The sequence below is a fragment of the Micropterus salmoides genome, unplaced genomic scaffold (genome assembly GCF_014851395.1).
Source record: "Micropterus salmoides isolate LMB-PRFRI ecotype aquatic unplaced genomic scaffold, ASM1485139v1 Ms_hic_scaffold_12, whole genome shotgun sequence".
NCBI lineage: Eukaryota > Metazoa > Chordata > Actinopteri > Centrarchiformes > Centrarchidae > Micropterus > Micropterus salmoides.
In genome coordinates this window covers 23039515-23051719 of record NW_024040263.1, presented here as the reverse complement: position 1 = coordinate 23051719, position 12205 = coordinate 23039515, and the positions used below count along the sequence as shown (strand labels likewise).

Below are 12205 nucleotides of genomic sequence, written 5' to 3'. Positions count from 1 at the left end.
AATATAAGCTCTTTGTTGGTAGCGACCAGTGGTCTGTGACCACCTGTCTGTGGTAGCGACCATGGTCAATGGACCACTGAACTGGTCTTTCTGCACCCCAGTTCCTGTGTTTCCATGCATACCTGAGTTCCATGGCCTTGTTTCGCCCATGTCTTCCATGATGACTACTTCTTACCAGACTTCTCTGGACAGTAGATGGTTGTACCAGAGTCCCTGTTTTCTGCCAGTTCTGAGCTTATGGCACTGCTGGACGTCTTGTGAAGGGAATTACTAAAAACATGATGTGTCTTTTATCTGTTGCAGTAAGTTTCTTTGGCTGATCACTGTGTCTATAGTCCTCAGCGCTGCCTGTTTCTTTGTGCTTCTTCAAAAGAGCTTGGATTGCACATCTGGAAACCCCTGTCTGCCTTGGAATTTCTCCTGAGATTGGCTGTTCACCCAGCTATATCCCTCCTACACAGCTGTTTCTGTTTCAGTTCAAATTTGCTTTATTGGCATGAATGTTAATAGAGCAGTATTTTTCAAAGCAGTTACTGATTGTGTTTCAACCTACAATTAACTTGTGATGTGATTGGTAATTGTTTTAAGGAGACCTATTATGCTTTTCCGTATTTTATGACTTATCTACAATGTTACAATGCTGGATGTTCAAAGTATTTAAGAAATCCATGTGAGCAAAAACCTCAGATTTCCTCCTGTTCTGAACACTCTGTTTTGAACTACCAATGGCAACATTCTATGACATACCGAGCCACACAGGAGTCACAGAACTACAATATAGGACTGGAAAAGCAGTATAATAGGTCTCCTTTAATTATACAGCATTTCCATACCTGCACAGTAGCTACTGTACTTTTTATTTTATTTAGCAAAGTTATGCTTATTTGTGTAAGTTAATCTGTGGCTTAAGCATCTGATCAGTTAAGTCTCATTTTGTCTCCCTATTTTTCTCTCCAGGCTACTATACTGGTGTACCAGGCAATAGCTGAGTACTGGACCAATGCTAAGGAACCAGAATATAATGTGAAGGTTAACATTGTGTTTCATAAAAGGAGAAATGTTGATAGGTTCAACTTCAACAGAGAGAACCACTATACCACCAGAACATCTAAGGTGAAAATACACGCACACAAACACAATGTGACCAAATACAGCCACATTAATAGCTACTAGTGGGCAGATTAATTTCAAAACAAACTGGCAGACACTCTCAAATTATTCAAATTAACGTAAGGCTCTATGAAATGCAGCTGTGTGCCAGTCTAGGCATGTATTTAAGGCAGTCAGTTTATCCAATCCCTTCGGTAGTTTGTTTTTTGTGACTTGCAGGAGAGGTTAGTTGCTGTGAAGCTGGAGTTGGAGGAGGAGCTTAGCTGATGCTTTTTTTTAATCCAAAGTGACTTACAATTGCTATATATGTCAGAGCCGCTGAAGTAACTAGGGGTTAAGTGTCTTGCTCAGAGATATATTGGTGGATGTGTTGGAGTGGGAAACCCAGGTTCAAGTCCCACTGCAACAAAGGAATGTGTCATATGCACATCTCCACCACGTCCATGTTTCACGCTGGCCTGCTTGAAGCAGGTCAACCGCATAGTGCACACAGCCAAGATATAGTCAAACGCTGTTCCTGGGGCACTTGTAATACTTACAAACGCTACTCAGAGAGGTTGAAAGGAGAAGTACGATTTATTCACTTTCTAAAGCCTAAAACAAATCTAGAAAAATGTATGTTATGCTGTGGATTGTCCTAATGCTAACGCTACCTAACTTAACTTACTACTGAAAGTAATGTTATAACCCTACTGTCTTTGCTTTTTAATGATTTTAATAGTGTATAGAGACCTACCCAGATTTACAGGAACAGTGTTAATCCTTATATCGGTGTTATTTGCCTTAATCGTCAGGTGATGCGGTGGTTCACTTTTACTCTGTGATCGGTAGGCTTTAGCTTCTATCTTTTGTATTTTCCTGTCAGTTTTAGTCAGTTTGACAGCCTGAATACAACCGTCAATATGCACAATGCAACTCCAAAACTGTCTGCTTCTTTCTGAAATCGATTTTCCAGAAATTAGACAATATTTCTCCAGGGAGTGCAGTCCGACAGTTTGTCGAACTTAGCAACAGTAACTAAGGGGGGCGTGGCTTAGCAAAGGGTCAGCTGGAGCTGTGTACACTGTCAAGTTGCAATTATACTTGCCAGATCCACAGGTTATATTTTTTGCAACCAGAACCAAACTGTTGTGCACATCAAACTTGGTGGTTATACATATACTGTCACGGGTTTGGGTTGGTGGGGTGTGTTTTGTATCTGTTTTCTGTGTTCATTCCCTGCCTTCTTTGTATGTGTGTGTGTGTGTGTGTGTGTGTGTGTGTGTCTGTGTTACTTTGGTCATTTGTTTATTTGTTAGGTTTCCTCAGAGTTATGGATACATTTCGTTTCTAGTCTTGTTTTACTGTCTCTGTGTTCTTTGCTTGTTGGTTTTCTCTGCAAGTCTCTTATGTCGTCTGTATTATGTTTCATTTTGTGACATAGTTCCTTGTGTGTTTCAGTTAGCTGTACTTCCTGTTTTTGTTTGGCAGTTAGTCTGCTCCTAGTGGCTGTGCTCAAAATAGAAGGCAGTTGCTTCGCTGCCTTAATAGACTTAAGCAATAGCTCACGACAGGGGTGTTGTTCGGGCTGGCAACCCCCTTCACTGTGATATAAAAAGCGTTTATCACGGCCTGAAGTGAGCTATTGCTTTTATAAAACCAAGTGTAGCAAAAAGAAAGTAATAGAAACATTACAATTTGATTTTGATTTATTTAATCAATAGACATTTATTTATAAATAGGCTACAAAAAGTAGTTCCACCAGGCAGCCGGTATAGTGTAGGCTATGGTGGTTGCTAAGCAACATAGCTACATCAAAGGCTAGAATTATTAGAACTAACTATTTATTTATGTTTATTTGCACATTGCCGTTTATTGTGCAGCCACTAAAAAAACTGTCCAGCATTTGTAGATTCACTTTGTCAACTTGTACTTGGCTTGCATTTTTTTGAGGTGGAGATGTGTGTGCTGCAGCGAGGATATTACTCCACTTTCTCCGGTCCCCAAGTTTCTGCTGCCAATAGCTCTGGAGAAAGGCTTCGCATTTCTGTCCACTAACAGCCATAATCTCTCGTTTCAAGACCTGCATCAGAGAGTTTTTGAATTGTGGTAATGCAGATGCAGTGGTTTGTGTATCTTTGCCATGTCCCTGCTTGCTAGCATATTCTTGGCAACATTGTTGCCAGGTGATTGACGCCCATTGGCTCACGAGTGTACCTGTAAAACACCAAATGCATTTTTAGGCTAGATGATGATAGACCAAGATGGCGCCCCAGACGGCCGCCTCTGGATTAAGCTCCGTAGTGCTTTTTGTGTTTTGTTAATTAACACTGCTCTTAAACATTGGACTTTCAACTGCTCATACTATTCCACCGCTCTTTATTGACCCTGGAACTATCCCGGAGTTATTAGTTGGAGGAGCGGCAGCTCTGTTTAGGATCCTTCAGAAACGGCGCAAAACGGGGAAAACGTGCACGCGCTGGTTAAGCTGAGACAGCGGGGATTTCGCACTGCGCTCCCTTCAATCCACCTGCCGAATGTCCACTCTCTGGCCAACAAAATGGACGAACTGCTGCCCTGTGTTTCACCAAATCTAGACAGCATATTAAGTGTCCCACCAGGGACACTAACACACTGGACCACTGCTACACAACATTAAAGGACGCCTATCACTCTGTTCCCCGTACAGCCTTGGGACTCTCTGATCACTGTCTGGTTCGTCTTCTCCCGACACACAGGCAAAAACTGAAATCTGCTAAACCTGTTAAAGACTGTGAAAAGATGAACCGACAAGTCAAAGCTGGAGTTACAGGCCTGCTTTGACTGCACTGACTGGAGTGTTTTTGAGGCTGCAGCCATTGAACTGGATGAACTAACTGACACTGTGACATCTTACATCAGTTTTTGTGAGGACATGTGTGTGCTGACTAAAACCTTCCGCACATACAACAACCAAAAACCCTGGTTCACAGCGAAACTCAGGCAGCTTCGTCAGACCAAGGAGGAGGCCTTCAGAAGTGGGGACAGAGTCTTGTACAACCAGGCCAGGAACACGCTGACTAAAGAGGTCAAAGCTGCAAAGAGGTGCTATGCTGAAAAGCTAAATAACAGCTTTGTAGCCAACGACCCTGCGTCGTTGTGGAGAAGCCTGCGGACACTCACAAACTACAAGAGACCATCCCCCAACACTGCTGGTACTCAAGGACTGGCAGACGAGCTGAATGGTTTCTACTGTAGGTTTGAAAAGCCCAGAGTCACACCTCTCCAGAGTGTCTTGGGTCTGCATTACATCCTGCAACACCTCGACTCTCCAGGGACATATGCTAGGATCCTGTTTGTGGACTTCAGCTCGGCGTTCAACACCATCATCCCGGACATCCTCAGTACCAAACTCACCCAGCTCACTGTGCCAGCCTCCACCTGTCAGTGGATCGCAGACTTCCTGACAGTCAGTAGGTGAGGCTGGGGAACATCACATCCAGCACCTGGACTATCAGCACTGGCGCCCCCCAGGGGTGTGTGCTCTCCCCACTGCTCTTCTCCCTCTACACCAACAACTGCACCTCAGGGGACCCATCTGTCAAACTCCTGAAGTTCGCTGATGACACAGTGGTCATCGGCCTCATCCGGGACAGTGATGAGTCGGCTTACAGACGGGAGGTTGATCAGCTGGCTCTCTGGTGCGGTGATAACAACCTGGAGCTTAACACGCTCAAAACTGTGGAGATGACCGTGGACTTCAGGAGGAGCCCCCCCACTCTGCCCCCCATCACTATACTCAACAGCCCTGTGTCTGCTGTGGAATCCTTCCGGTTTCTGGGTTCCACTGTTTCCCAGGACCTGAAATGGGAGCCCAACACGGACACCATCATCAAGAAGGCCCAGCAGAGGATGTACTTCCTGCGCCAGCTCAGGAAGATCAACCTGCCTAAGGAGCTGCTGATCCAGTTCTACACAGCCATCATCCAGTCTGTTCTCTGCACCTCCATCACTGTCTGGTTTGGATCTGCCACCAAAAAGGACAGGAGCAGACTACAATGGACAGTCAGGACTGCAGAAAAAATAATCGGTGCCAACCTGCCCTCCATTCAGGACTTATACATTTCCAGAGTCAGAGTCACAACCTGTTCAAGCTCCTCCCCTCTGGTAGGCGCTACAGAGCACTGTATGCCAAAACCAACAGACACAGAAGCAGTTTCTTCCCACAAGCCATCACTCTGATAAACAGCTGATTTCTGAGTCACAGTGTCAGGAACAATTCCTGTGCAATGACCCAGTAACTCTGCCTCTAATCAGCACCTGTTTACTGGTTTCCACTTATCATTTATTTATTCACCATTCTCTATTTCAGTGCTGTTCATACTATGTCATTGTATATACTGTATACCAATACACCTACCTCAGGTCATAGGTCTTATTTATTTTTTCCAGCATCCTTTGCACTATGCTCCATCACACTGTGTACATGTGTACATGTATGTGTACCTGTATATCATATCCACCTTCAACATGTACATAGTGAGAATAATATTTTACTCTTGCATCCTTTGCACTCTGATCACTGCACTATTTGTCAATATGTCTATATTGTTTTTTTCATAGTGTGTATATTATTGTTGTCTATTCTGTAGTTTGTCTGATTTGTATTTTATTATTATTTTATTATTGTGTTATGGTATTATTGTATAAGTAAGCACATTGTGAGCAATGTACAATCCTGAGTCAAATTCCTCGTATGTGTACACATAAAACTGATTCTGATTTTAGTCCGTTTTAATCTCTTTTGATGATGAACGATGTGGATTTTAGATTGCCCTCATTCCCCCTGCGCCCGAAGTGTAGCTGAACGTCAAACCATACTTTGTTTACTAGCCCCTCTGCAGTCTCTGGATACGGTACTTTCTTGATGGCTTTTAAGTCATCTTCTGATATTGATGTTGATTGCCCACTTGGTTTGCTTCATAGTGTTCTGTTCATTCCGGTTCTTTTCAAGTTGGTCGATCTCCTCTTTAGTTAGTTCCGTATGTCTCACAGGTGTCTTTTTTTCTGACGAAGTCTGCTCAAGACACTCCTCCATGGTAAGGCCTCCCAGGAGGTCAAAGTTTACCTTTGGTGTTTCCTTCTCCATTAGATTCCAGCCAGACAGTAATCTAACATTACTTTGGGGTGGTGATGGTGCATAGATAAGATGCTTGCCTTTGGTGTGGGAGACCTGGGTTTGATTCCCATTTTGAGACATCCACCATCCAGTCCCTGAGCAAGGCACTTAATCCCTTGTTGCTCCAGAGGTGTGCGACCTCTGACATGTATAGCAATTGTAAGTTGCTTTGGATAAAAGCGTCAGCTAAATGTAAAAGTTATAATATTACATTGTTGCGGAGTGATACAGATTAGTGCAAAGGAATTCGACATCATACCCGTTATATACGCAAGCCTTAGAAGGCATCACTCTCAGTAAAGGCATCTCTGTTAACAGTGGTTTCAAACAGCCTTCTAAGGCAGCACTTACTCTTGAGTCTCTTCTGGCTGTCAGAAGAGACTAACTTAGCATCAGCTAACTAGCTATTGAAAACACATATTCTCTCGTAATTCTCTCTTTCACGTTACACTCATAATGGTGTGTGTGTGTGTGTGTGTGTGTGCGCGCGCACACACACCTTTTAAATCACAACAGCTCAACAGCATAAACCAGAATGTGACGGTGGTCGCCACAGGAACAGGAGAAGCAACGGTCAAAGTGAGTATAACAAGTTTTATCATTTGTTATGTTGCACATCAGGCCTTCAGATAAATAATTACGTTTTTAGAGTAGTTTTGAAGTATTGTAATTTGATATTTAATCAGTATTTCCACTATCTGAAAGCACCAATTACTGGCTGGTGTCAAAACAATAATTAAAAAATTACAAAGTAACTGTAAAGACTACAAATAATAGACAATATAGTTACACATTAACATAAACACACAGGTTTGTTTAAAACCTGAAAAAGTGTCTAATTGCTCTTGCTTGTTGCCCCATTAGATCTCTTTTTAGCAATGATGCCGCATTCCCAGATCATAGCAATTGACCTGAAGAATACAATGTTAGTATTACTAATAGAGATGGTGGCCAACCTATGAAAAAAAGGTTGAATCCAGATCCAAGTTGAAGTAAACTGGGATTATCCTTTAAGATAAACTTTTCTTATGTGACAGATGGTGTCGTTGTATTACGCTCTGCCTAAAGAAAAGGAAAGTGACTGTCAGAAGTTTAACCTGTCTGTGCAGCTCATCCCAGGTGAGTTCCTCTGTCTCTCTCTGAAACCAGGAGATCTCCCGTTTTACTGTAAATATCAGTGAATAGTAGAATTCCAAAAAAGGACACTATTCATGTTTCAAGCTTTTGGTTTTATTTTAAAATCTCCTACCATGACATAGAATGGATACCCAAATAGATTATAGAATTGATCATGATCAGTTTATACATACATCTTCTGATGCACACATCATCAGTGTCATATCCTGAACAAAATGTTTTCTGAATCTTCCTGTAATTTTAACATGAACTAATGTCTTAAAATATGGATCCATCTACCATTTACAGGAAAAACTATGGAACAAATCCTAAAAGTATTGCACTATAACCACTAAAGGTCCTTATCCTTCTACACAACATTATTTTAACTGGATATAACGTTGCATAGTTTCTCTCCCCATGTGTCTGTCACATACATACACAAACATTACATACTTTAATTCTCTAGGCGCTACATGTTGCTTCTCACCTGCCATGACAGAGCAGTTAAAAATGTTTACAGATAGGTTTCATTTACACTGGGGATGCTGGGGACAGGTCAGGATCAGAATGTCTATATTACTTTTTGAAAGCTTTTGTTAAAAATGTTCTAAAAACAGCAACAAGAAATGTTTAATAACAAATAAAACAATGCACAATAAGAATACATGCACTTCTTGCACAATCATTTAATGAATGACAACAACCCATAAAAATTAAACGGCTGTTTTGTCCAACTGGAATTTATATTGTACATAATACATCAGAGAAATAAACAATGGCTAAACAATGAGAATTGAGGTCTATTGTGGGAGAATTTGACTCATACGACAGCTAATGAAGGCAATTAGATGATAACTCTGTTAAATTTGTCTAGTTTCAAGGATTATATATGCTGGACTAACCAACTATTGGACATCACTGACCACAGAATGCAGGGTTTTGGTCTTACTGCTTGTGTTTCTCCCCGCCGGGTTGTTGGTAAAACGGCCTCACACTGGCAGAGTCCGTGCGTTCTCGTTTAGGACAGCTTCAAGCCGTCGGCCAGTTGCTTTCTCTGCTAGGGAATTGCTCCGGAGTCCGTCTCTTGTCTAGCTTAAAAAGAACTTGGTCGTTCTTGAATTAACTAGTGTAACTTAACGGACTGATAACTTTTAACAAAACAAAATAAAAAAAATAAAAGTAAAACAGTAAAAATAAAGTTGCTGGAACGAGGGAAAACTGAAGTCGCGGCACTTTGCGTGAGTAGCTTCAAACGAAACAAAGCTTTTGTTGCGCCTGGCCGAACTCTTAGGGCGTTGCCGGGAGAGGGGGCCCGCCGGGCACGTGCCGATGCGCCGTTGCAGAGCACAAAGAACAAGAGACAAGAGAGAGAACAACGCCATGTGTCGTGCTTTTGTTGGTTGGGGCGTGGTTCCCCAGAGGGCAGTCTTTAGTTTCCCGTTTCCGATTTCCTGTCTTTCTAAACTTTTAATATGTCTATAAAAAGGAAAAGAAAATCTATTTGCGCATATTATAATCAAATATCTTCCCACAATCAAACCTCAATTGTTAAACTTAGAACAGTTGTACCGTTCTAAGTTTAAGCATTTGGTAACAGGAAAACAATTGTCAGTAATTACACCTTAAAAGTTTAGCATTACAGAATGATATCAGAGGAGAGGAACTTAACTAGCTTTCATGGATATATTGGCTGTTACACGTTCTTAGAGAATATAAGCAAGACACATGAATGGCATCAGATTACTGGACATGATAAATAGCGAGTGACATTTATACATTACGGCATTTCAGCCGATGGCATGTAATATTTATTTCATCCACTTGGAGGAGCTCAGGTTACATGAGGATAGCTCTGATTAATCCTAAAACAATCTTTGCTCAGGAATTGGGAAATTCAGTTACTTAACCTTAAATTCAAGCTGGCAATTAATAGAGAATAGGATGACATTTCTTTATCCTCATTTCTAAAGGAGGTGTGTGAGAAAGTATTGTGAACAAGCATTGGTTACACATAAAATGAAGGAATGTCATTAACCTTGCGGAAAATTAAAACACTGCAAAAGTAACTTAATTAGATTCTTTTCAGCAATAATAACAACAGATAGCAACAACATGGTAACATAACTAATCCAATAGAGGCAAACGTAATCAAGTAACTAAAAGATTATTTAATTAAACAAGGTAATGCTTTGATTCTTTGGAGACAGCAGTCTTTGTTTACATAAAGAAGTTCAGGGCTGTCCCTGGTGTCCTGGATTTTCTCAAGGAGTATCCCTTTGATGTGGGGTGATTAAACAACGAGGAAGGTCAGTTGCCACGGTTACGTGTGTGTGGGGGGGGGGGGGCAGTTTAGGGTTTCCTGCCCCCTTTTAAGGAGAGTTTTGATGGGCTGCTTGTAATCTCTGTTTAGTTTCTTTGTCATTTTAACAATTCAGGCTCCAAGAGGCTTATCTCGACTGTTGCCAAAGGTGGCCAGTTTTACGATCAACTGCCCAGGAATAGCACTTAGGGAAAGCAACCTTTCAAACCTCCCTCTTTTGGGGTCTCTTCAGCCATCTGTTGAGGGTTGATAATCAAACCCCCTCCTCTTTCTCTCTGGGAGAGAAAAGAGGAATTGAGTCTCCAAATTATTTAATATAAAATGCACAAATCCACACTGTTGGTTCACTACAGCAGCAACATTTACGATGGTGATGGCACAATGGATAAGACTATGCCTTTGGTGTGAGAGACCCGCGTTCAATCCCCCACTGTGATCTATCCACCATTATTTATTCATTTAGCTGACGCTTTTATCCAAAGCAACTTACAAGTGTTATACAGCGTCCCTGAGCAAGACGCACTTAATCCCTAGTTCAGAGGTCACTAATAGGCGGACCGCAATTTGGACCCAGCAGCCGTATTGTTCGGACACGGACCTACAGCCAATCTATTATTGAGAATTATTACCTTGTGACGGAGCATTAGTGGTAGCTATATAAGAGGGAATGAAAGAGAAGAGGAGGCATTACAGCTGTTCATTTGTTAAGATGTGTTAATTATAAAACAGGTTGAGACTGAACTTCAATCACTAAAAGCTACAGTTTATTTATTTCTTTTCTGAAATTGAGTAGCAAATATAGCAAATAGTATCTGATCAGGTCAGTTGTTGACTAAAAATATATGTTGATACAACTAGGCTATACTTTATGGTAGGCTACTGAATGATAACGCAAGTTGATGTTCCGGACCTTTGCTTCGTGAAATTTTCTCTAACTGGACCTCTTTGAATTTTAATTGAAGAGTTGCTCCAGAGGCGTGCAACCTCTGACATGTATAACACTTGTAAGTTGCTTTGTATAAAAGCGTCAGCTAAATGAATAAATGTAAATCTAATCACTTCCTCTTTAGTGGTTTTGCCTACAAAATAAAAGTGCAAGAAGCTTGTTTACTGTAATGCAGTTTTGGAATTGAACTGAACTTTTACATTGAAAAATTCTGAACGACATTAAAAAAGTCGTAGCTGCAGAATCCATTTGTTGAAGAGAGGGAAAAACAAAGTTGTCTCAAGTTGGGATCAAACACTTGTGAGTTGTGCGTTTTACCAACTGAGCTAACTGAACAACATGTTGACACAAGTCAATATTCTTATATCATCACAGAGTACGGTCTAGACCTGCTCTTTTATGAAAAGCGCTGTGAGATAACTGTTGTTGTGATTTGGCGCTATATAAATAAAATTGAACTGAATTGAATATCTTATATGGCATCCACGATCTAATGGTTGAAAATAGTGCTCTGATGCAAAACTTATTTGCAGACGTATGCAGTACATTATTACTACTACTTCTTCTAACGTACGTATTCAATATAGGCATAAATTCTGCCAGAAGTACAAAAAAAAACGTAGTGACGAAACACGCTTTGTAGCGCTGTTTGTCCGTTTTCAGCTACTGTAGAAACATGATGATTCAACGTGGTTATGGAGACATAAATGGCTCATTCTAAGGTAATAAAAAAATAATGGTTTATTATGTAAGGTCTTTGCACACCACTGACAACACAGTTATGGATCTTATATTGCATTTCTGTTGATAGATCCTCATAAATATTACACACTGAACCTTTAAGAAGTGAGATGAAACCAGAAACAGACTCTGCAAGCCTGATCTCCTCTGGTACACTGTTCCAGAGTCTAGGGGCCCTGAATACAAAGATCCTGTCTCCTTTGGACCTTGGAATAGCAAGCAGTGCCCTACCAGAGTTAAAAGTCGAGCTGCAGCAATTGTAGAAGATGAACTAATTTCTGACTGAGATCTCAGTCTGAGACAGGTTTAAAGGGAGTAACAATAGTCGAGATGGGAGGAGACATGGTTTCCCCTAGGATTTTTTTAAGGGGGGGGGTGGTCGTCCCCTGAAAATCAACCATAGCGTTAGTTCAGGCAGGCAACAAAGTCAAGCTCAGCTCACAATCCCAGCACATCAGCTGATAGCAGCCATCTTAAGCCAGCCACATCAGCTGACAGCTCAGCTGATTAATCTAGCATTCATTGGCAAATTCCATACAGGGTTCCTTATTTAAGCTGCCATAGCCTGCCTGCCTGCCCTTGATGCTTCCTCCACAGCAGCTCATAAGCAACCGACATGAGAATGACGGGACTAACTGCGGACACGCTTCAGGTTACGCCTGCTTGTAGTCCCGCCCATGATGAAGATCCGCCCGATTGACTGCACGGTACTATTGCTCACAGCATCAGTATATGAAGCACAGAAGCTATCTGGCAAGCAATATATTCAGCATTCGTGAATGGCAGTGCCCAGGCTCCTGGGAGACTGACTTCAAAACAATATATGGCTCCA

General features: G+C 41.5%; 1 pseudogene; it reads left to right on the top strand.

Moving 5' to 3' along the window:
• LOC119899470 overlaps positions 1–12205 on the top strand; it is an 87061-nt pseudogene that overhangs the window by 62340 nt on the left and 12516 nt on the right.